Source organism: Erithacus rubecula (genome assembly GCF_903797595.1).
Source record: "Erithacus rubecula genome assembly, chromosome: 18".
Classification (NCBI taxonomy): Eukaryota; Metazoa; Chordata; class Aves; order Passeriformes; family Muscicapidae; genus Erithacus; species Erithacus rubecula.
The window spans coordinates 9,765,950-9,789,057 of record NC_136670.1 but is presented as its reverse complement, the minus strand read 5'-3'; the positions used below and the strand labels follow the sequence as shown (position 1 = coordinate 9,789,057).

The window sequence follows — 23,108 nt, the reverse complement described above, 5'->3', positions numbered from 1 at the left end:
AAAAAAAGAATACATAAAAGGCAGACACTAAATATTTAATTTCTCTATTTCGGGGGGAAAAAGAGCTGAGTGAAATAACCATGTAATACGATGATGTGGAAGATCTTCTGCTCCAACTCAGGATGTTAAACAGCTGTTACTACAGCTAGAGGATTTTTTTTTTTATCTGCAGCTCCTAATATTCAGTGCCTGAGAGTTTAAAATCTGTCCCAGGAGTGCCCCAGGCCGGCACAGAGCTTTCCAGAAGACTCCAGTGTTGACTTTGAGCCAACAAATAAATGTCGATGAGGAGGATGACTTGCGTAATTATAAATCTGATTGTTTGATGTTGATTTTGTGGAAAAAAAAAATAATGGAAGAGCTGATAAGGGACTTGATTAATAACAATTTAAGGAGAATAACTAATTACAATCAACATGAGTTAATGGAAAATAGATCTTATTAAATGAAATTGATATAATTTTTCAAGAATGTGATTATGGATTTGATTGATTTAGTACATTTCATCAACACTGTTACGTTTGACTTCAGCAAGGCATTTAACTTAATGTTGTCTCATTTATTAGGAAGCTAAAACAATGTAAAATCAACACAGCCCGTGCTAAATGGATGAGAACCCCAGTGATAGGTTTAGACATATCCAGCAGCATCCCCAGCGGCCGCCTTTCTGTTCAGCACTCTTAGCAAATGGTAGAAAATCAAAGCTCATTATGGTCAAAGTTTGCTGATGAGATTTGGAGTTGGAATGTGGCTGGGTGTCTGCCTCAGACCTGCACTGCTCCTGAAGCAGAGGGAAGTGAAATCCAGTTGCACTTCCAGGAATCAGGATTTCACCACAGGGAGGAGGGATCCTCTTACACAGCGCTGGAAACCTGATAAAAGAGTGGAATGAAATTTCTCTGCTGTAACACCTAATGGGACACTGCTGCTATTTCTGGTGCCTGTGACTCCAGAGGGATGGTGATGAACGGGAGAGGGCACACAGGAATGACTGAAGCGTCACAAAACATGCCTTACAGTGACAGACTCAAGGACCCCAATGTGCTTAGCTTAACAAAGGGAAGGTTAAGAGATGGCTTAATGACAATCCAGATGTATTCAGACAGGGTACAGGGATGCAGAGAGGGAGAGCCCTTCAATCTCACAGACAGAGTGATAAAAAGAGCTGGTGACTGGAAGCTGACGCTGTTAAATTCCATCTGGGAAGGGTGTGCTTTATGTTTGGCAGGAGTAACACCAGAACAACTTCCCAGCAGATGGTTTCATCATCACTGGCCCTTTCAAAATCATGCTGGTTTTTTTTCCTTTTTTTTTTTTTTTTTTTAAAGCCATATCCTGGATCCACCAAAGTTCACTGGGAATCAACACAAAGGCACCCACACTGCATGAATGGGATGGGCCTTTTTGGGTGTTTTAATCTGCCTAATAATTCGTGTTTAAGCCATCATCCTCAAGCACTTAATGGAACTCTTTTCCCAAAGTTATTGGTCTGACCTTGATGGGCACTCATGCAGACACCTCAGTGCTATTGGTACTTCATCTTTGCCATGGAGAAGCTGGAAAAAGCCTCTAAAACGAGCTCAGCCTACATCCCCCTGCTATAAAAAAACCCCCAAAATGCAGCTCAAAGCTCAAAGTACATGAAGAACGTGCATTCCAGTGGTTCAGTAAAATCCTGCTGATCCCCATCTGCCTTGATGGACTTCTCAGGGAAATGACACATCTGTGCTCCTCAAGGGCTGCTAAAATTGTGAGTGGAAAAGGTGTAGTTTCATAACAGACTTGTCTACAGCCAGGAAAACACAGAATGAGAGAGTGCTGCAATCTTGGGGACTTTCTGCAGGAGCCCCATCACAAACCAGCTCTCTGGTTTGGAATCTGCTGAAATTTCTCCTTCCATGGAAATTATTCAGCAGAAATCCCAGCTACAGAGCCCTCAATCAGGAAACTCCAGGAGCCATGTATGGGCTTCTCTTGGGACTGGTCTGCAAGACCCAGCTGCTGTCTTACTGTGCATCCAGATGTACTTGGGGACCAAACAGGTATAAATATATATATACATATGTAATGTTTTTTTCCTTGGGGTACTAGGTCATTATTTCTATGTTTTAAGCTCAGTAAACAGTGTCACAAAAAAAGTTTCCCTTCTAAAGAAATATTGTGATTGGTAGAAGTGATTAGATAAGAACTGATATCCAAAAGCTGGACAACTAAAGTTGTTTCATAATTGATTTCTATATACAGGACTTTATCTTCTGGTGAGGTCTTTACCTTTAAAAGCAGGTCTGTACCTTATAGAAAGGATAGAAAAGAGAGGTCATTTGTTATCTTATCTTGTAATGAGATCAGCAAAGAAAGACTTTTAAGGCCCTCCACAGTTTATTCATGGTATCAGTGTGGTTCTTCAATTGCAGAATCAATCCAGGTGTAAATTGGGATGCTGGGACCTTGTCCCTTCCCTTCTGCCCACACCAAGGAGAATCTGGGACCATGTCTGTGGGTCCTGAGTTCTCCTGGATTTACCTCTGGTGCGATCCAAGCCATTGCTGCTGTTCCCACCACCTGCCACCTCTCTGCCGCTGTCACCACATCTGATAATCCAGATTATCAGGGAGTGGGGAGGAGGCAGCACTGCAGGATGTTGCCTACCACAGTCACTAACCCCCCTCCCCACACACACCTTTGTGCCTCCTGCTCAGGGCAGAGGCCATCACCCAGAAACTTCTTCAGCAGTTTCAACTCAGTCTGCCAGAGCCCTTTGCTCCTAATGCCATTTAATCCAGTTCCTTGTTAGCCAGCCAATAAAATTTTTACTGATATCAGTTTTGGCCTGAGAACAGTGCAGATCCTTTTGAACTGAACATCTTAAGCACAACACTTACATTTTGTCAGAAAAAAGCCTGAACCAGCAGAAACTCTTTTAAAGCCAGGGCAGCATCATTACCATAGAGGCAAACACTAATTTAATGTGGTTCACAGTAACAACACACCATTTATTTAAATACTTCACCCTTTAATTTATTCAGCATTTTATATTGAAGAGTATTTTCATTAGGATTCCTCTGCAAAACCGAAGAAGGCATTAAATCATTTAATATACTGACAACTCGCTTAATTTATTTAAGCACAGGAGTCTAATTCAGAAAAGGCAGACCTTATACAGAGCCCTGTCTTTACAGCCCTGGCATACAAGGACCTATTAATTTCAGGGTTCAGCATTACATGAATTTATTTTGAGATCCCAGTACGTGTTCTCCTCTGGTCAGCAGCCTGCTGTGGGGCTGCACCTGCCAGAGCTCTTGAGGAATTCCTTCCAGTCACTCCAGTCCCACTCCAATGCTGGTGAGCATCCAGCCCTTTGCATGTGTCACCTGGCTGGGTTTGGTCCTTGGTGTGTCACAGGGTGAGCAGCAGATGTCAGCAGGGAAACAGAGGCAAATCAACAAGCACTGGGGTCAGCAATGATGTCTTCAGTTTAACTCTCTTTAAATGGCATTCAGAGCACTTGGCAAAGTCTGGGGGATGCACTGCAATGTACCCCTGGCTTGGCTGATACTGAATTGACCAGAGACACCCAGTTCTGTGGTGGGACCCCTCCAGCCCTGCCCTGAAGGTGCTGAGCAGCCTCAGGACTGTCCAGCTGTCACATCAAATCTCTCACACCCTGCCTGAAGTCAATCCTCCACTTGGTATTCTGGGTGCTCAGCTCCTTGGGCAATCCAGCCCTTGTGGCTTATTACTGATGTCCCCAGATGTCCCATAACAAATGGCACAGAAGAAAATTGTCACCTGGGACAAAGCTGTGGGTGATATTGGGGTCCCCAGTGGCTCCTGGTTTGGCTGCTTTCCGAGATTGGTGCTGAGGCAGAACCTGGGAAACAATAGCACATTTTCAATGGGATGCACAGGGTGACATTAATAAACATTAGGGGGCTTGATATGATCAGGCAAAAGCAGCACAACGAAATGAGGCAGAAGAAGCAGGCTGGAGAGGAGGGGAAGGCACCTGAACAGGGTGTTTAATGACTGGTCCAGCTGCAAAATGCAGCACAGGGCAAGGCTGGGAGAGAAAAACCTTTTAATGAATTCAACGTGTGTGCACCCTTTGAAGGCTTAGCTCCCCATTCCCCAGTGGTGTTTGACCCACCTGAAGATACAGATCATACAGAAAATAATAACCAGTAAGTAATAATAATAATAGCAATAATAGGAAGAGCAGGACCTTCATCTCCAATTCATATTTATAATCCAGCAAATATCTCACCTAAAGCCACAAGATTTATGGGTTTGCATCTATAATTAATATCCTTCCTTAAGCAGGAAAGGGTATGTTTTCCTACAAATAAATCTGGTGCTCTAGACCTGGATTTTGAAGACTGATATTTAAATCCCCAGCAAGACACAGTTATTGATTGCACAGATGTATACAACAAAGACACACCATGCACATTTATAGAGATAGCATTGTACAGCTAATTTAAAAATAAATAGAATTTCTCTTTTAAATGCAATAGATGAAACTTAATCATGAAAAAAAGGAGGAAGATGAGGAAGTCGACTTGGTGTCTGCTCCAAACTGTCCCTATTTCCCAAAGATTTCATTTGCACCAGGCCCCTTGCTAAAAGCAGGGCTGTTCCTGGGCGCCAAGACATATAAAGGGCTTTGAGACAAAGGTAATCGATTTGGTTTTAGTGTTATGAGGAAAATAAACAGTTAGGCTGATATAACAGTAAAAGGGTCAAACAGGGTCAGGGCTAATGAAGTGACTTACAGCAGGCTGGAATTAAAACACCCTTCCTTTTGTCCATCCTCCCCTCCAGGAATGATCCATGTGTCCCCAAAATCACACCCCTGGGTGACAGCAAAGCACCAGCTAGGGGTCATTTGGGGCTGGGCACTGGACTTGCTTTGTCTTAAGGTTCCATGTCCAGCAGCACCTGCTGAGCTAAGGAATAATCCAACCAGGGAAAGCCCTGCCCTTCATCTCCCCATCATGGACCACAGCCACTGCACATAGTCAGGGAGGCTCAAAAAATCATCCCTCAGGAGCTGCAGTGGCCACTGGTGGGTGGAGGATCCCTTTGAGGGTCTGTGTTGCAGACTGCAACCTCAGGACTAGCTTGGGCCTTGAGGGACAGTCACCTTGCTATCCCACACTGGGTCAACACCAGCTTGCCCAGCATCTGCTGGCTCTGATCTGTCCTCAGGAGATCTCCTCACTTTCTGAATATTTTTAGAAACAATCAGAGTTTCAAAGAGTTTATCTGTTTGTTTGTTAGTTTGTTTGTTTGTCTGTTTTTTCTTCTCAGAGGTTTCTTTTCACTTCTGTGAGCTTTGGTAAGGAACCAAACCCAGGAAAATACAGCTTCTTTGGAGCAAGCTTGGATATAACTGAAAAATATTGAGAATTGCTGGAAATTTAAATGTAGGCACTAACCAAGGTCAAGGGTGGAAGCATCACCTCACTTAACGGTGAACTTAGAGATGTAAAAACACTTCAAGGAGTAAAGACATGAACAGAGCCCAGACACTTGTATTTATACTGTCCTAAGGCATATAACACCCCCATTTAATGGAGATTTTAATTAGTCATGTTTAAATTCTATTCATCAAAAAATTTTGAAAAGCCTTTATGCACTCAGTCGTTTAAGAAACTCATCAGTGATTTCCTGTGAGAGCCTCATTCAAACCTCATGGGGAAAGAGCTTCTCTCCAGATGATGGGCTCCCAGAAGGGAGATTATACCCAGGAGAAGGAGAAGCAGAAATAAGGAATTTGCAATAACACTTGTGAGGTGCCACAAAGGGGTGGGGAGCCTGCAGGCAGGCTGGCTGCACCCTGCTTTGGGGAGTCAGCTCCATCACCTATGGGCCAGAGATGGTCCTTCCCCAAATGTTATTTTCTAATGTCACAAAGCCTCTGTGGAAGGAGAGAAAAGAAAAAGCAAAAGAAACCTTCTGGCAAGCACTGTGCTGCTCCAAAACCATGGAGCAGCTTTCCCTACAGACATGCACACCAATGCACACCCTCATGATTTTTATCTCTGTGAGGAACATAGGCTGTGGGTGCCCAGACACTGCTCTTTTCTGCAATCCTGAAAGGGGAAGAAATTCATGGCTGTTGCTCTCCAAGGCCAAGTACCAGCAGCACAGGGGCTCAGGAAGCTGCAACCAGTGTGGGGTACTCAGCCAAGGCAGAGCTTTGCTGCAACTTGGTTTTCATGATTTAGCATTCCTGCTGTAAATAATTGATACTAATGTAAGTGAGATAAGAGACAGACTGTCTGTGGGCTGGCAGGAAGTGGATCCTGGTGACATCCACCTGGAAATGTGCTTGTGGGTTTGTCTGAAATAAAAACGTTGAAAAGCCAAACACAATGTCCAGGAGGTGGGGAGGGAGCAGGGGTGGGAAAGGTAATCAGTGATCAGCTCTGAGCACTCTCATCTCTCTAAGAAAAAGCTACCACTAATAATTTCCTTAAAAAAGAGAATTCCTGCACTAACTAGCACTTCCTCTCTCCCTGAACATGGCTCTCACACTAGTCCATAAGCTGTGTTCCTGCACTGCCAGAGAGCTGGGTGGGTGTTAGCACAATTTAAGGAATTAAAATGTCATTAAGGGGGTGCGTGGAGCACACCCTTCCTTGTGGGACACCATGCCAGCGGGAAAATGCCAGTGAGCTCAGCGTATCTGATGCCTTTGGCTTAGGTTATCTACAACCAGCTGAGTACCAGGAAGAGATTCTCCTGCATCTCAGGCTTTGAAACTGGAGAAGGCAAAATTATATCTCTGGTCCTGCAAGGGCGGCTGTGAGACGGGTGATGGAGACAATCCTGCTGGGTGGGGAAGGGGAGATTTCCCTGCTGGGAACCTTGGAATCCAGCACATCCCCAGGACCATTACACCATATCCATTTTGAAATCCTGATTTGGAGGCTGCTATTGGCATTTCACATCCTCTGAGGAGTCTGTGCCCGGCGGCAAACCGACATTCACTTCCCCCCACATGACATAATGCCTGTTTTCATCCTGTCTGGTGGATATTAAAAAAGATAATGTCAGCTGAAAAAAAAAATGACATCACTATCGAGCCACTTTAGAGCTCTCTGCTTCTTTCTCTCCTGTGTTTCCATCTTCACATCCCACCTGTGTTACCTGTTGCTCACCAGCCCAAAAACTTTCCTGTAGCCACTGCACAAAGTACGTGTGCCTGATGGTTTAAACTTGCTGGAGGATTCAAGTGCCAAAGTGAAAGGAATTTGCAGTGGCAATTCCTTCATTTTAAACTATTTTCTTATAAACATAGGAAGGTCCCTCATGTCCTCTGTCTCCTGTGCCTACAGCAGGCAGCTTGTACTCCTCTCCTGAAGGCCATGTCTTTACACATCACTCTGGTAAGCACATATTCAGAGCTCTAAATTTGTTTTAAAACACACTTCTTAACCTAGAGATTTCATGCAGAAAGGCAGAGGAAAAAAAACTGCTTTGGAAATGTTAGGAAGGAGCAGCATTGACTCATCAGTGATATGAATGGGGAAAGCCAGAGGGACCTTCTCATCTCTAATGTGATTTTATGATTCAGTGAATAATGCATATTAGCATAATACTAACTAAAAAAATCCATACTCATCATAGAATCACAGCTATCAACATTATCCTATTATTAATTATTAACATTTACACTATCAATCAGCCCCTGGCTGACTGATAGCTTAAAATCTTGCATAAAGATTGTTACAACAATAGCCACAGTACATCACGTAATGTGCTTCACAGTCGGGTTGTCATATCCTCATCTATAAAGCTTTTTACTAATGCACTTTACAACATATCTTACAGTACATGGATGAAGAATGTGGCTGCACCCAGTAATAATTCCATTAATTATGAATAAAGCATTTACAAATGACATCCTTATTTAAAATTAGTGATGAACACATTTTGGTTTAATGCAGATGCACTGTGTAATTTGTAATTGGATAAAAAGCAATGCTGGCAGCATGGGCTAGGGAAAAAGGGCCAAGATCTTATGATCTTTGCATCAGCAAGGAAAGAGGGGAAAAGGATTGACAAACAACAAAACATTGGCATAAACCTGACCAAATTCCAAGGTGATGGTTGAAAACAATGATTAAAGGTGCCCTGCAGAGCTGAAAGGGAAAAATCCTTTCCCACTGACCTTGCACTGTGGTTGTGTTAATAAAACTCACTCCTATATTAATAAAGTCTATATTTTCATTGCTTTCTCTCATTTCAGTGTTTTCAGCTGGCTGGCAGCTCACCAAGACTCGTTAGCCACATACAGTTTGCCTTTGCAGTACCTTGGTACCGCTTTGTCCTGTAGGCTCTCGGGGATGGCAGAATATTTATTGCATACAATATTTCACTGAGGCTACTTACGTCAAGAGGCTATAAATACATTACTCTTCCCAGTTTACTTAAGGGATAAAAAGTGAGTAGCTAAGTTTACAGAGCAGGCTCAGGCTCTATTAATGTGTGGTCTGTTCATTTTCATATAGATCTCAATTGTTTGAAATTATTTTCCAGATTAATCCTGTGAATGATTCTTGCCTTGCTGACCATTTCCCAGCACTGCTGGTCTATTTGTGCAGTGGTCATATTCAGGTTATTACATGTATTATGGAAGAAAGGTTAATTTAAACTCATCAAGCCTTTTAGTAATAAAGCTGTGAATATTTATGTGGTCATCCTTTTCTACTGAGAGCCTTGTGCCGAGAACTTCTTACACTGAGGTTCAACTATTTCAGTGTGTCCCAAAAATCCCAGCAGCTCACTCTGGCCACACTGATATGGGAACAAGAGATTTGGTGGTCAGGAGAAAGTCAGCAAACTCCTTTTAATTTCTTTTTTCCCGAATTTCCCCAGTGTTTATAGCAGTCTGGATCAACAAGGTTTCTGGATAATGCACAGGCCATGGTGTCATGTGTCTCTCAGCACTGAGCCAGAGCTGTGCATGGTGCTGGGTGCTGAGGACGGTGTAAGGTTCAGCAGACTCAGAGAGTCAGAGAAAAGAGACCTGGATCCATCACATAAAGTTAAGGGGAAAAAATTGCCTCAGGAGGGACCTAGTTTTGAGTTCAGGCAGATTTTTGCACACTTTCCAAGGAGATGAGACTGCAAGAAAGGGCTAAGCCAGTCAGGAATTCTCTCTGAATTATTTTCACATTCTGTTTTAGTGTCCCATCCATACTGATACTAAGTGCAAAGCATGACATGGCCCTTTCCCCATATTTCCAAGTTAATAAACACAGTAAAAAATAATATACAGTGTTTATTGCCAGCACTGTCAGGAAGGACACTGCACATTCCCCCTCTCCTCCCAAGTCCAGGCAGTGTAGGAGAGGCTGCCATAATTACAGGTCTCCTTGTGCAAGACTGCTTTGAAATTCCCAATATTTCTCCAAACCACCAGCAAGTTGGTTTTCAGAGCTGCCTGACAGAGAATTTATTTATTAAGGTCTTGGCTGTTTGCAGCAGTGGCTGGGCAGCAGCAGTTCCGCAGAGTTATCAAAAATCTATTTCCTCGCAGAGTCACAAGTAAAATATCAAAACCCCTTCGAAAAGCCAAGTGCAACATTTACATTTTAATCTCCCTGAATGCTTTCATTCCTGACAAGGCGGGTTTCGTGGCGTGTGTGTTATGGAGAGGAAAGGCAGTGGGGCTGGAGGAGGCAGGTGTGCAGCCCTGGGCTGCTCTGAGTGTGTGACACCGCTGGCGTGGCACGGTGACACAGGGACTGCAGGGTCTGTCACCCTCCAGCACTGCCGGGGCCAGGGGGGAAAGAAAAACAGCCTGGCAACAAAATCTAGCAGTGCAGGGCATCATACACTGAGCTGGGCTGGCAATCACATGGATGCATGTAAAAAAGGAGCACCAGCCCTGTGCTGTGCTGGGCACAGCCTCTCCTGCCTACAAACAGCCCAAATGGGGGATCAGCGTGGGCTCCTGTGGGGCTGGCAGTGGCCACTTATCTATAGGGGCAAATAGCCCTTATTTCACTGTTTATTCAGGTTAATTGGGATGAAGCAGAGGGGCTGGTTGGACACAAGCTCCACAGTTTGCAGTCTGGCAACAAAAGCAGCTCTGCCTTTCCCTTGCTGTGGGGGCCGAGGTCCTGCGCGGCCTCTGTGGAGTCGCTGCAGCAAAACATGAATTATGGATGAAATGAGAAATCCCAGCCCTGTGCACAGAGGGAATATGCAAAGTGCAGAGTGATCACCTTTGTGTTTGGGCCTTGCTTTGTGCCACCTTCACCTGCACCAGGCCCAAAATGTGCCCTGTGCTTCGGCCTGCACCTTGCTCGGCCCAGGATTCGCTCCTCCCCAGGGATGGGGCTCTGAAATGCTGATCAGTACTATGAAAAAACATGTCCTTGTGCTCTGGGGGATCTTCCCGAGGGTGCTGTGTGGATAAGCTGTGTAGAATTCATGTGCAGGCATGGGGCAGGATGGGTGTTTGGTTCTGGGGAATCTGGCACGGTGCAGATCCTGCTCCAGGTGTGCTGAGCACATGAACACACATTTACAGGTGGGGTGAGCACATAAACACACATTTACAGGTGTGCTGAGCACATAAACACACATTTACAGGTGTGCTGAGCACATGAACACACATTTACAGGTGAGGTGAGCACATGAACACACGTTTACAGGTGAGGTGAGCACACGAACACATATTTACAGGTGTGCTGAGCACATGAACACACATTTACAGGTGAGGTGAGCACACGAACACACATTTACAGGTGAGGTGAGCACATGAACACACATTTACAGGTGAGGTGAGTACATGAACACACATTTACAGGTGGGTGATGTACATGAACACACATTTACAGGTGGGGTGATGTACATGAACACACATTTACAGGTGAGGTTGTGCACATGAACACACATTTACAGGTGGGGTGGGCACATGAACACACTTTTATAGGTGGGGTGAGCACATGAACACACATTTACAGGTGAGGTGATGCAGGAGTTCCCAGCCAGGCTGGCTTTGAGAGTTGAGCCAGGCACAGCCTTTCCACACACAGAGGAGCCCTCAGGGGATCTGCAGAGTCACAATTCCCATCAGAGCTCCCTTTTCTTGAAGCAAAGTGTTGGAAAACTGCTTGACAGGCTCTGACTTCAGGATTCTGTGATTTGGGGAAGCTCAGTCTCTCTACTCATAACTTCTCCTTCAGAGAGAAGATGCTTTTCAGGGGGCATTTTTAAAATATCATTTAATTTTTAAATGCTTTAGCTCCTCCCTTGCAAATCCAGCTCTCTGCTTTTGTGCACCATCTAATAATGTGTTTCCACACAGCCATTTCTGAGTGTGCAATATCAACATCTGTGCTAAAACCAAGCAGAAATGTTTCCCTGAAGCAAAATTTTACTCCGCATTGTTGTTACTTTCTTTTTTCCCTATTTAATGGTTTGTTTGTCATGGGGCCTCTTCGGCCTCTTATTTCCAGGAAATGAAGGTTCTCTGCCTCTCACTCCTTGTCAAAGACACCCTGGCAGGAGAGAGCATCATCACCCTTATCCCACCTCCTAAAGGCATTTTACTTAGTGCTCACTATTTGTTTTTTGGGGGTTTTTTTGTTTTTTTGTTTGTTTTTTTTTTTATTGTTATTCTGACTTTCCATCATAGCCAATGATGAACATTCCCCTGTGCAGGTATTTAAGCTATCCAGTGGGAGATGCTTTGTTCTTAATTTTGATTATTTTACAAAGTCCTTTAGCACATCAAATAATCTCCCTAGGCAAGGATTTATAGGAAGGTCTTGAGAGCTGTCAGAGTAATGTTTTTCCAGCAGTGAAAACTCAACCTCCTCTTTGATTTTCATTTCTGTTTTGTCCTGGGTGTAGCTGCAGCAAGTACTCGGTCACAGCCATCAGGATGGAGATGTGTTGTCAGTTGTTTTATTTTTGATCCCATTTGAATGTGTCAGTCAACTGCCTCAAATCAAAGAAAGTGAGAAGGAGCCTTTAACAGTTGTGATTGAAAACTTCAGACTTACCTTTTTCTTCTTTATTTTTTATAGACACTAAGTAAATGGTTGGCGGGTTCTTGTGAATCATAACATTTCTAAATATATCAAAGAGGCTCTTTGCCAAGCTGCTGGAGAAGGTGGTGTCTATTCCTATTGACTCCTTTCTCCCCTTCAGATTACTTTTGCATTTAATTTCAAATCATAATGCAAAAAATCAGGGACTCTTAACTAGACTGGCTAAGGCTGTGATTAATGAAAGTGTAATGCAAGCTACTGTACAGCCATTAGAAACCAGTTAGCTAATTAGTGTAATCACAGAGGTGGAAATAATTAAGAGACCATAAAATAGAGGTAACCTAATAACAACATTTTCCTCTGACCCAGAACTGGTGAGAAAAGGATGGTTTGTTAGGTTAGGAACGGAGAGGAGTGAAGATGGAATGTTCTGTGAGTAATCACTGTCAGGGAGGTCTCAGAGCACCAACAAGTAGAACAGAGCAGATTTTACACCAACATAATCCAGACTGCAGCAGAATCCTCTGGCAATGGAGCTTCACACCTCTGCATTCCTCTCCCATTTTATGCACTGCCACAATTCAGTGACAGACAATCAAGACAGGGTGAGGAAGGAGCAGGCTGCCTTGCTCTTTCTTACTTTGTTTCCCTTTCTTCTTTCCCAGGTTAATAGCAAATATAATATTAAAACTAACTTCACCTTGCAATGCCTGAGCCAGCCAGGTTTGGTTTCAATAAAAGGAGAAATCAGTGTCCTAAGGTATTTAAGTAGAAAATCCTGTTAGAGAATTCCCCATAATTATAGAGCTCCTCATGTGTTTATGTATGTTATTCACTGTAGTTTCACAGGACTCTACAGCTGGTTGAAACATCTCATGCTAAGAGGGAAGAGTCTTTCTGGGCAGAGGAGAATGGTGCAGTGTTTGGTGAGGGTGGCAGTCACTTCCAGAGCTGCTCACAGGAGATGGGCCAAGCAGATGTGTCATCCCTCAACCCTCATCTGCTGCCTCTGCACCCAGAGCAGCACCAGCACACTGGATCCTGAAGAGCCCCAAAATGTGCCCCAGTGCTCCCCGTGCAGGACTGTTCAGGTAAAGGAGAGATGTGGGACAGTGTGACGGGCTGGATCTCACCCTTGGGGATTAGAAGTGACCTACCCCTGGCTGCTGGATGAAACAGCTCCATGTAACAGGCAATAAAAATTCCTAACCTGCAATTTCCCAGCTGGAATGGGTCACCACTATGACTATGTCCATTGGTTCTTGGCATTTCTGCCACGGTTCGTGTGTGTTTTGTTTGACCCGGGTCTAATGAGCAGAGAAGAGGAACGGAGCTGCAGACACACAATCAAGGCTCAGCCGCCGAGGCTGATGAGTCTGCCGAGACTGCTAAGTGGGTCTTCATTAGCTATTCACATGCGAAGAGCAACCCTTATTTATTCTTCTTTACTAGGTGAATCTATTTTTGAATATCTTCTGTAGTGATCTTGTCTGGGGAGGGTGGCGGGGAGATTGGATGGAGTGCACCACTACTGCCGGTTAGCCAGATTATTGTCCTAGAAAAACAGGCTGTGACACCAAGCTGGCAGCAAGCTGCAAAGAAGAAACAATGTGATGCCATTTAAAGGAGGAAGGAATCATTTTCCCCTGTGACATCTCTGGTGGGAGGCAGAACTTTATCTTCTCTTTGCAGCTCAAATGAAGCATCACAGCAGTAGCGTTAACTGTGCTTCCACGTTTCCAGCTTGTCTTTTCATTAACTTTTCTCTTTTTGTTTTCTTTTTTCCTTTGTGCTGTAGCAGGGAACACGCTTTTCAGGGAGGGTTTTCGGGTGAGTCACCGGAGCTGCAAGCCCAGGATGTCCCAGGTGGGTCCCCAGGCTGTGGCACATGTGGTGCTGTTGCAGACAAATGGATGGGGGTGTGCAATGAAGAAGGGAAATCTTATTTATGTCTACCAGGCTGGTGGAAAGGGGATTTTGGAGCAGCAATTCACTGTGAGCTTTTTTCCAGGTGTGCTTTCATTCCCCCAACTCGGACAGGTGGATAACATCCTGGGACATCCCGAGAATGCAGCCAGGACAGTGCCTGACCTCCAACAGCACCAGCGCCTTCACGTTTCACATGAACAATCCTTTTTCCACACTGGGCAGTTAAACGCTTCCTTTAAGCTTTTCCTCGGGCGGGGCTGGGCCGGGGGGGTGCGGATCCTCCCGCCCTCACCTGCCTGTGGTTAAGGCTGCCCTCTCCCGACGCGCCGCGATCCCAGGGATGCGCTGCCTGAGCCGGGCCAGCATCCCCCGCCAGCGCCCACCCTGCTGCCCCTGCACCCAGCACAGCCCAGTCCCATCCATCAGCACAGCCCAGTCCCATCCATCAGCACAGCCCAGCACGGCCCCGGCCCCCTCGAGCTGCCCCGGCCCCATCACCCGTGCCTCTGCCGCTGGACCAGCCTGCATCACCCCCTGGCATCACGGGGATGCTGCTTGAGGAACTCCTGCTGATTTCCTTTCTACCTGACCGATCCCAGCCCTCCCAACCCTGCCCAGTACCTTTTTCCTCATTTTTCCATTTTTGTAATGTTGTAGTGTAGGTGTGAATCCCGTACTCCTCTGAGTTATCTTTTCAAAGCAGAGGCTGTTTGTGCTGCAGACTGTGTGGGTGACACCCTCGGGAAAGCCACGTTTAGCAGTGCATTGCTTCAGGAAAGTGTTTTTATATGAACAGAGATGTGAGACAAACTCTTGCACCTCTGGGGTTGGCAAACAACTGATCCATGAGAGATGACTTTTTTTTTCCCTTTGTGATTTTGACCTTATTTGCTGAAAGTGAAACATCATCCAGCCTTCCAGGAAATACCACGAATCTCCTGTCTGACAGGAGAACATAAATCTTCTGAAAGGGTTCATCCATTCTGCGTCTCAGGTCTCTGGAACCGAGTTGTGGACACTGGAGTGGGAATCTCAGCCTCCTGAATCCAGGGCTGCTGAACCCTGCACCTCCCCAACCTGGGGAAAAACATCCCCATGGGGTTGGCCCTTACTGAGCTGGTTGTGCACCAGCTCCTCATGAAAAAACTCTGTGGAGTGGGTTGCCTGAATCACCTTGTGCCTCTTAAATTTTTGTGGGAGACATGAAACCCTTCCCCTCCAGCTCTGTGTGTCTGGCTGGAATAAAACCCAGCTTTACAGCCCAGAGTAACCCACCTTTCATGTTTCAGCCTCCCTGAATCGCCTCCCAGGAGAGGCTGCTGCACTGCAGAGGTTTCAGGCTCTGCAGCCCACGCTCAGCAGGGCAGCCCCAGCTCACACCTCCAAGAATAGATTTCCTGAGAGGATGCCTGTGGGTCCCTGGCCTCGCCTGTGCATCAGCATTTGTGGGTTGTGCCTCCACCCTGCTTTTTGGGGAACCACAGAGGCCTTTCTGAGAAAGCAATGGGGCGGCTGTGGGGTTCACATGTGGTTATTTAATGATAAGGGGATATTTGTAGGAAGACGTGGCTGCAAAATTTTCCACCTCCCACCTCCACGAGTGGTTTAGAAGGTTCTTTTGCTCAAGAAGTTCATGCTTTTACTTTTGCTCTCCCTGGGCTGTATCACTCAGTGTACAAACCTCTTTTCTTCATGGCTCTTTCTCAGAGTAGGGCAACCCAAACCCCACTGGGCCTGGGGAAGGACTCAGAGCCACCTTTGCACTTTGCTGTGTGTCCCTATGGGTCAGCCCGGTGACATTCCCAACCCTGTGCATCATGGCTTTAACTGAGCCCACAGTGATACCCCCTCCAAAGGCTCCAGAAAGTGTAAGTTCCTTTTTATTTCTGCCTGGATCACTTTTCCTCGTTTTACCACTAGATGGGAGAGTGAGACTGGGCTAACTCAGCTGCTCCCCTTCTTATCCCGGCAGGAATTCCGAGGGGAGAAGAGAACTGAGAGATGCACGAAGGTCATCCCACAAACCCTCCCACCCCAGGAAGGGATCGGGAAACTCCCAAAATGTCTAGTTGTTGCTTAACCCTAAAAGTGCACGGTTAAGGGGCACTAAAGGCTTGCCTGGTGCTTTCCAAAAATACCAGGAACCCCGTGGATCCCACTCTGCCCTCATGGAATTGGGATTTACTTACGTAATATATCCGTGGTGTGAAACACTTCATATTTTTCCTCCAATTCACCTGTCCTAGAGCTGAGGGAGACAGGAGAAGCATTTACAATTCACTCCTCTCATCCATACCCCAAATCCTCCTTCCCAGGAATCCAGGTGACCCCAAAAATTGTTTGGAGAGATTAAAAAGTCACAGAATCACAGAATGGTTGGGTCTGGAAGTGACCTTTGGAGATCATCTAGTCCAACACCCAACAGGTAAATATAAATAAAGCAGCATTTTCTCCTCCTTTCCTTCTACAGGATTTTCTTTCTACTACAGGATTCTTGTGTAAGGATCCTCCCAGTGATACCATTTTCCTGCAAAAAATAAAACTGGGCTGTTGCAATGATTGCATGTGCAGGAAGAGAATTCATGCCTTGGTCTGCCACCACTCACCTCAGGAGCTGCTGTGGGACAGCCCCTGCTTCATTAATGCCTCAGTAAATTTACTTTAATTGCAGCACTTCCCAGCTTCTGAGACTTCCCAAGGTTATGCTGAGACTGGGTTTATTTGGGAATTATATAGCTGCAGAAGCAGTTTCTCAACCCAATCAGATTGTCCAGTAGGACTATTTTTATTATTGTCAGCTTTGAGGCTTTAAAAAGGAACATCTTGCTTCCTGAAATTTCACAGATTTTGCAAGAAACCTCACAGTAGACAAAATTTCCAACTGGCTGTGTGACTACATCAGAAGATGTAATCCCTGTAAAGTGGAAATTATCTTTTTGGAGGATTTTACCCTCTGCCCAACCTTCTTAATTTGAAAGTTCTTTAGAGAAGTGACTCATCTTATTTGTTTAATGCCTGGCAGAATTGGGCAATGAGATGAAATAATTCTAGCAACTTCCCCAACTGCAGTACTCTTGTTTCTTCCATTGGAGTCTCCTGGCTTTGGCACCACAGGAAATATGTGACATTATCCTGATACACAGAAAGAACAGCTTCTTTAGAAGACAAAGTCTGGGTTTTTTACTGGATCTATCCACTCTTATTTTCCAGCAACAGCCACCCCACCCTGGATGTGCAACGAGGCCACTGAGTCACCATGAAGGAGTGACCAGCTCATTCACCTCCCAGGGGAAGACCAAAAAATTCCCTCCAGAGGAAAAAAAGAGACATCTTCCTTCAGTAGATAATTAGAGGTGAAAAAAATAAATTAAAAAAAAAGAAATTCCAGACTTGGAGTTTAAAATCAGACTAGAACTAGAGTGATCATAGCCTTCTATGAGATAGTGTAGAATTTGCCTCGTGATTTCTTCTCCGCGTTTACAGGGATAATATTTTTCCAAAGTTCAAAGTCTTCCAAAGGAAGCATGTGATGTGCAGTCACACCATATTCTGGTGCTATGAACAATTAAAGAAATCAATTTCTGGAGCGATATTTTCTATGTTTATAATCTCTGAACTAATTACAGGGCTGGAAAATCAATAGTTATCTGGAAATCTTTCCAATACGGCCAGCTAAGCATGCTACAGATCATGATGGAATATATTCTTCCCAAACACATGCTGCTCCTGACCATCTCCCAGATCCCATGGGCAGATGATATTGCTGTCAATAACCCTCTGTACCTCATTGCACTGCAATGGCAGCATTTACCAAAATCTGCAGGGGGCATTGGGCTGAGAAAATTGCTGAGATCTGGAGCAATACTTGTGCCAGCATTTCAAGCCAATGACAAAAAAAAAAAAAAAGTTGGAAGACTGAGTTAGTTCAACAGGATCCTAAAAAACGAGTGTGAAATAAAGAAATTATAAGTCCATGCCTCAGTGATAATGTTTTTTATCAGGCTTTATTAAAATAAAAAGCAGAACTGTTGGTGACCGAAAATAACCTCCTTCTCAAGTTTCCTAGGAAGAGAGAAGCAGCATTAAATGGGCAGTTTAATGGTGATTACACTTCAGAAACACACCTAGAGAGGAAGGGCGTTGCTCTAACGAGCAGATCTCCTCTTGCTCTCCAAACACACTGTGTTGACCGTGGCAAATCAGCTGGAAGCAGAGCTCAAACCCTTGTGCTGATGCTCTCCACACTTCCCACGCACTGCAGGCACTGCCAGGATCCTCTCCAAGGTGCTGCCACCCCCATGGTGCCCTGTGAGAGCTCAGGGTGCTCCTCCTTGCTGTGCTGGAGTTGGTCCTGCTGCTAAATGAGGACAAATATTCCCACTGGACATGGTGCCAACAGCACAGCGAGTGGGCAAAATGCACAGAGCAGAGTGCAGGGGATTTTCCTCACACTCCCATTTGCACTCCTGCTTGGTAGAAGAATGTGATGAATTCTGAGCTGTCACAATGCCACAAAGTGTTTGCTCTCATTTCATGTTTTTTCTCTGCTTATTCTTCATAGCTTTTTACTTCCAGTGAACTGAGCAGAGGAAAAGTAGGACTGGGGCACATCTCTGCCTTCACTGCCTCCCCAAGCTGGGGGATTTCCACCAGGGGGTGATCCTCACCCTGGAGTGGACCTTTGGGTCCAGCCTCCCATGGAGGTAAGGTGCAGCATATGCCTTGTCCCAGCCCTCATCTCAGGAGACAGGCCATGATTTATAGTCCCTCCTAAATAAGAACTTGGCAGGTTGGTTATGCTCAAAGAATTTAAATTTTGTATCTGAACACAACGCATGCAGTGATCTGTATTGTAAATATTGTTACTATTAATTTCTGTTTGCACTTCTGTAGCACTCCCATGTGCAGCTGAGGAGCTGGGACAGAGGAAGGAGCCCTAGAGCTGCTGACAGCCTACCCAGAACAGAGGGCTTAGACCTGAGAGGGGCCAAGGGAGTTGATGGCAACAGTGCTCAGAACACACCAGTGCTGTGGCTTTGCTAATCTGGGCTGCTTTCTGCCAAAAAGCAGCAGTTACAAAAGCATTGTGTTCATCATCACCACAGTGAAAATTTCCCTTCTAACTGCAGTGGCTGAAAGGTCCTTGGTGGAGCTGCCAGGTGCCACACACTGCTCAGGTCTGCAGGAACACACCTACAGCTGCTGCACTTCACCATGTTTTCCTTTCACATGGTGGTGTCTTTGGACTCTGCTCTCATTCTTGAAATTTTAATGTCATACTTCCTTCAAATAAAACTCAGCTGCAGAATTCACTTCTGTTTTTCTCTTAGGGAAGGAAGGCTGTGGTGTTTGCACATTACCTAGGGGGAAAGATCCGAGGAAGAAGAGCTCAGACCCTTCATGAGTCTTTCAAAGAGAATCTCCAGCTCCCCCTTATCTCTTTTAAAATTAACACATCATACTTTGCACATGCTGAGCAACAAATTTCCTAGTACAGTTTCCCAATAACCCCCAGGCCTGGTGGGGCAGTGCTGTTTTTTTTATAAAGAGGGGGAGAACAGGACACTCACTGCCCTGGCCAGTGACCTCAGGGATACCCTGGACTAGAGATCTGCACAGGGATTCTGGGGTTTAACAGCCACTCATAAGTCACCCATGGATCTATATAATTCTCCCTTAAACACAATTACACTTTTCTCTCTCTGATGCCTCTGCCACCAGTTGCTCTTGCTTAATCAGCAGCCACTTTCAACCTTCCACATCACCCTTTTATTTACAGGAACCTTTGCTCTTGTAATAATTAAGGCAGTCACAGAACTGAGCAGGACAGATTCTGCTGGTCCTGTTTGCAAAAACAACAGAGTCTCACAACAGGATAACACAAAGTCTGGTAAAAATCCCAGGGTGGATTTTCAGAAGTGTTTTCCTCACTGCAATCCAGAGCCAGCACTCTTGAAAAATCCCATCTTTATTTTCTATTTATTATGTGTTTCCTGTTAACTAATTTCTGGCTCAAATTAGACTTCTAATAAAAATCTAAAAAATGTTGCTTTTGAAAACAAAAATCCAGATCTGTTCTTCCTTCCTGGAGATTCGTTGCTTGTTCTGCAACAGGAGATGTGAATCATGGAAGTATTTATAACAGCAGTATTAGGAAATGATCATTTGGGCACCAGAAATCCATATGAGACATTATGGCTTCAAATAAATTGTTTGTTGCTCTGTTAATCTAATCTTGTAAATACATGTACACTTAACTATATTAAAAATGTAAATGCTCCCAGACCTGGACTTCACATGATGAATAAACAACTCCCTTTTTGCCTTGTCAGCTCTGTAGGCCTTGGAAAAAAAGATTTGATGGATGTTGAAAAAATTGATGTCTGCACAGGTTTAGCCAAAAGATTGTCACAATCATCTCAGGACCCACGTGGCTCACAGGACTGAACTTGAAGAAACCTCTTTCAACATCTGCTCATGACAGAGCAATTCCAGATCCAGGAGTGCCTCCAGACAGTGTCTTCCCTTTTGTGGCACTGAATTTGCATTCATTAAGCCCAGAGTTTTAATGATTTATGGGGATTTATAAAAAATGGCAGCCCAGAGCTGCTGACACTCTCAAAGCTTCTGACAGGAGTTCAACACATCATAAATCCGTCCTGGTGCGAAATATTGAATGAAAACTGGTGCAGGCATATCTGCAAGTGTTAACATGACCCATGAAATAAAGGATTCAGGCAAACTAAAATTATCAGTGTGCTCCAAACCCAAGGAGGTAACATATACAATAACAATAGTATAATAATGATAATGTTAGCAATAACACTACTAATAGAGTTACCAGTCTCCTTGTCATTGTTCATTATTGTCACTGCCCTGATAATTTTCATCTCCAAGGATGGACAGAGGCAGACATGCTTTGAGAAACAACCTCTGTGCTTTGGGAAACAAATTCCAGCTTCTCCTATCCCTTAGAACATCTACCTGAGATCTTTGGGATAACAGATCTTTGACATGAGCCTGAAAAGGCTCTGGAGGAGCTTCTGGCACTCACACAGCAAGGTGTGCATTGGCTCATGCTGAGCCCCAGGGCTTGAAAAACTGGAGTTTAAACAAAGATGCCCCTGGGACAGACTCCTTTTTATTTAAAAGTGAATCAGCAGAGATGGCAAGGCTGATATGCAGTGCCTGCCCAGCATCTCTTAAAGACTTTAGAAAAAGACAGACTTCTTCCAGGTGACCTCTGTCCTGCCTTGCCACACCTTCCCCCTTGGTTACCTTATCACAGTTGCTATTAGCTCATGCAAATCCACAGCACAAGCTCCTTATCTTTACATCTTACTCACCCAAAAGGTAACCTACTTCAAGATGCTGAGCAACAACAAATAAAAAATCACTAAAAACTAAGTCAAAAAATGACTCTACACCTCTGAGGATAACTTCATGGAATGAAGAATGGATCAAAATATAAATGGAGAAATGAGCTGAGCTGAGCTGAGGAGCAGGATGCATCCCCCTGCAGCCAGAGCCAATGATTCCTCAGCTCAGAACTGTGGAATAGGAAATGTGGTGGGTTCCCCAGCTCAGATGCCTTTGACATACTGCTTCACCTTTGCACATCTGTTGTCCTTTCCACCTTGTTTATTTAGAATAAAAACAGTTTGAAGCAGGGCCTTATTCATCAGAAACTGCACAGCACAACAATACCCCAGCTTTGTTGTGTGGGAAATGATTTGTATATAATAAAGCAATATCAGTTTGTGTACATAAAGCAAATGTTTCCTGGTTTTCCTGGTCACAACCTGTGGTAAAAAACCACAGGCTCTCCTACACTTCATTTTACATTAAAAGCCGATTCAACAGTTCCCAGTTTGATCAAAACCCACAAGATCCCCATCCACCTCCAGCTCCAAGGATGGCACAAAAAGACAGCACCTTCCATCTCCATCTTGGAGCCACAGAGGATGAGGAGGAGGCAGTGATGTGAACAGCACATCACCACAGCCCAAGATGATCTTTAATGAGCTGCTGGGTCTGCTTCTGCTCAGCCTCTGCTCCAGCTCTTGGTTCCTCGTGTGTCCCTGGGCTCTGGCAGCAGCTGTGGGAAAGGTGCCACGCTGCTGTCCCTGCAGTGCACAGAGAGGGGATGCAGGGCTCGCCATGGCAGCTGGATGTCAGATGTCTGCTCACATCCTTGCCCTCCTCTCTGCCTCGTGCAGTGTTAGCTGGGCTTTTCCATTACCCAGGTTCTCCTGTGCTCTCCGGGAAATGGAGTACTGATTGCACTTCAGGAGCTAAACATTCAGAGCCTGAATTATTTATCTGGGAGTCTGCAGAAACCAGCCAAATCCCCAAGTGAGGTGGAATAGCTCTTGGAAGAAAATCAAAAGGGGGTGCAAGGGCTGCACGGGTGGGTATGAGGAGCTGCACGGTCAGAGCCTCACACGTGCATATCACTCTGCTGGGACTCTTCCTGCCCAGTGCTTTATGTACTGGAGGGTGTGGAGTGCTCAGGTGTGCGTTCTGAGCCGGAGACTCTTCTGTGAAATTGCTCAAGAGCCACCTCTGTGCCTCAAACCAGCCACTGTAACTCCAAAAAGCAAAGAAAAACGCCCAAACAAATGTGTTAATGCAAATGCAGGAGGTTTAGGGTGTCCCACAGCTTTCCTGCTCAGCTCCCTCAGCTCTGGAGGCACAGTGCATCCTCTGCAATCACTAACCCAGCCGTGCCCAGCCTGACAGTGCCTGGCACGGTACGGAACCATGCAGATAGTGCCACGATAGCTGTGTTTGTGTCCCGGGTTCACTAATGCCCCTGCCCCTGCTCCAGCATTTTCGCTTTTACGCCAGTTCAGCCTCAGCAATAGCTGGAGGAAAATCCGAAGTCCTGTGGCTGCTCTCTGCCGCCACACAAGCGGGCGCAGCTCCTCCAGCGCTGCTTCCCCCTCGGTGCAGGGGATGTACCCCAGAATTTCTCCATGAGCCAGCCGAGGGTGCAGCGGGGCTGAGACATCCCCGGACCAGGGTGGGCAGCCCGAGCCTGGGGGCTGCGGGGCTGCAGGTGCGCAGGGGGCCGGGAAATAGGGAGGGTTTGATGGGATGCCTAAGCCCTTATCCCTATCCCTGCTCTCTCCTCACCCCCTTCTTCTCGCTCCCATCCCT

General features: G+C 45.4%; 1 long non-coding RNA gene across 1 annotated transcript; it reads left to right on the top strand.

The window, feature by feature from the left end:
- The first annotated feature begins 1,372 nt into the window (after nucleotides 1–1,372).
- On the top strand, nucleotides 1,373–13,804 carry LOC306810033. The gene is made up of 3 exons (XR_013776371.1): nucleotides 1,373–2,042; nucleotides 12,691–12,777; nucleotides 12,859–13,804. It is a non-coding gene; the product is annotated as an uncharacterized lncRNA (long non-coding RNA).
- Nucleotides 13,805–23,108: the final 9,304 nt, after the last annotated feature.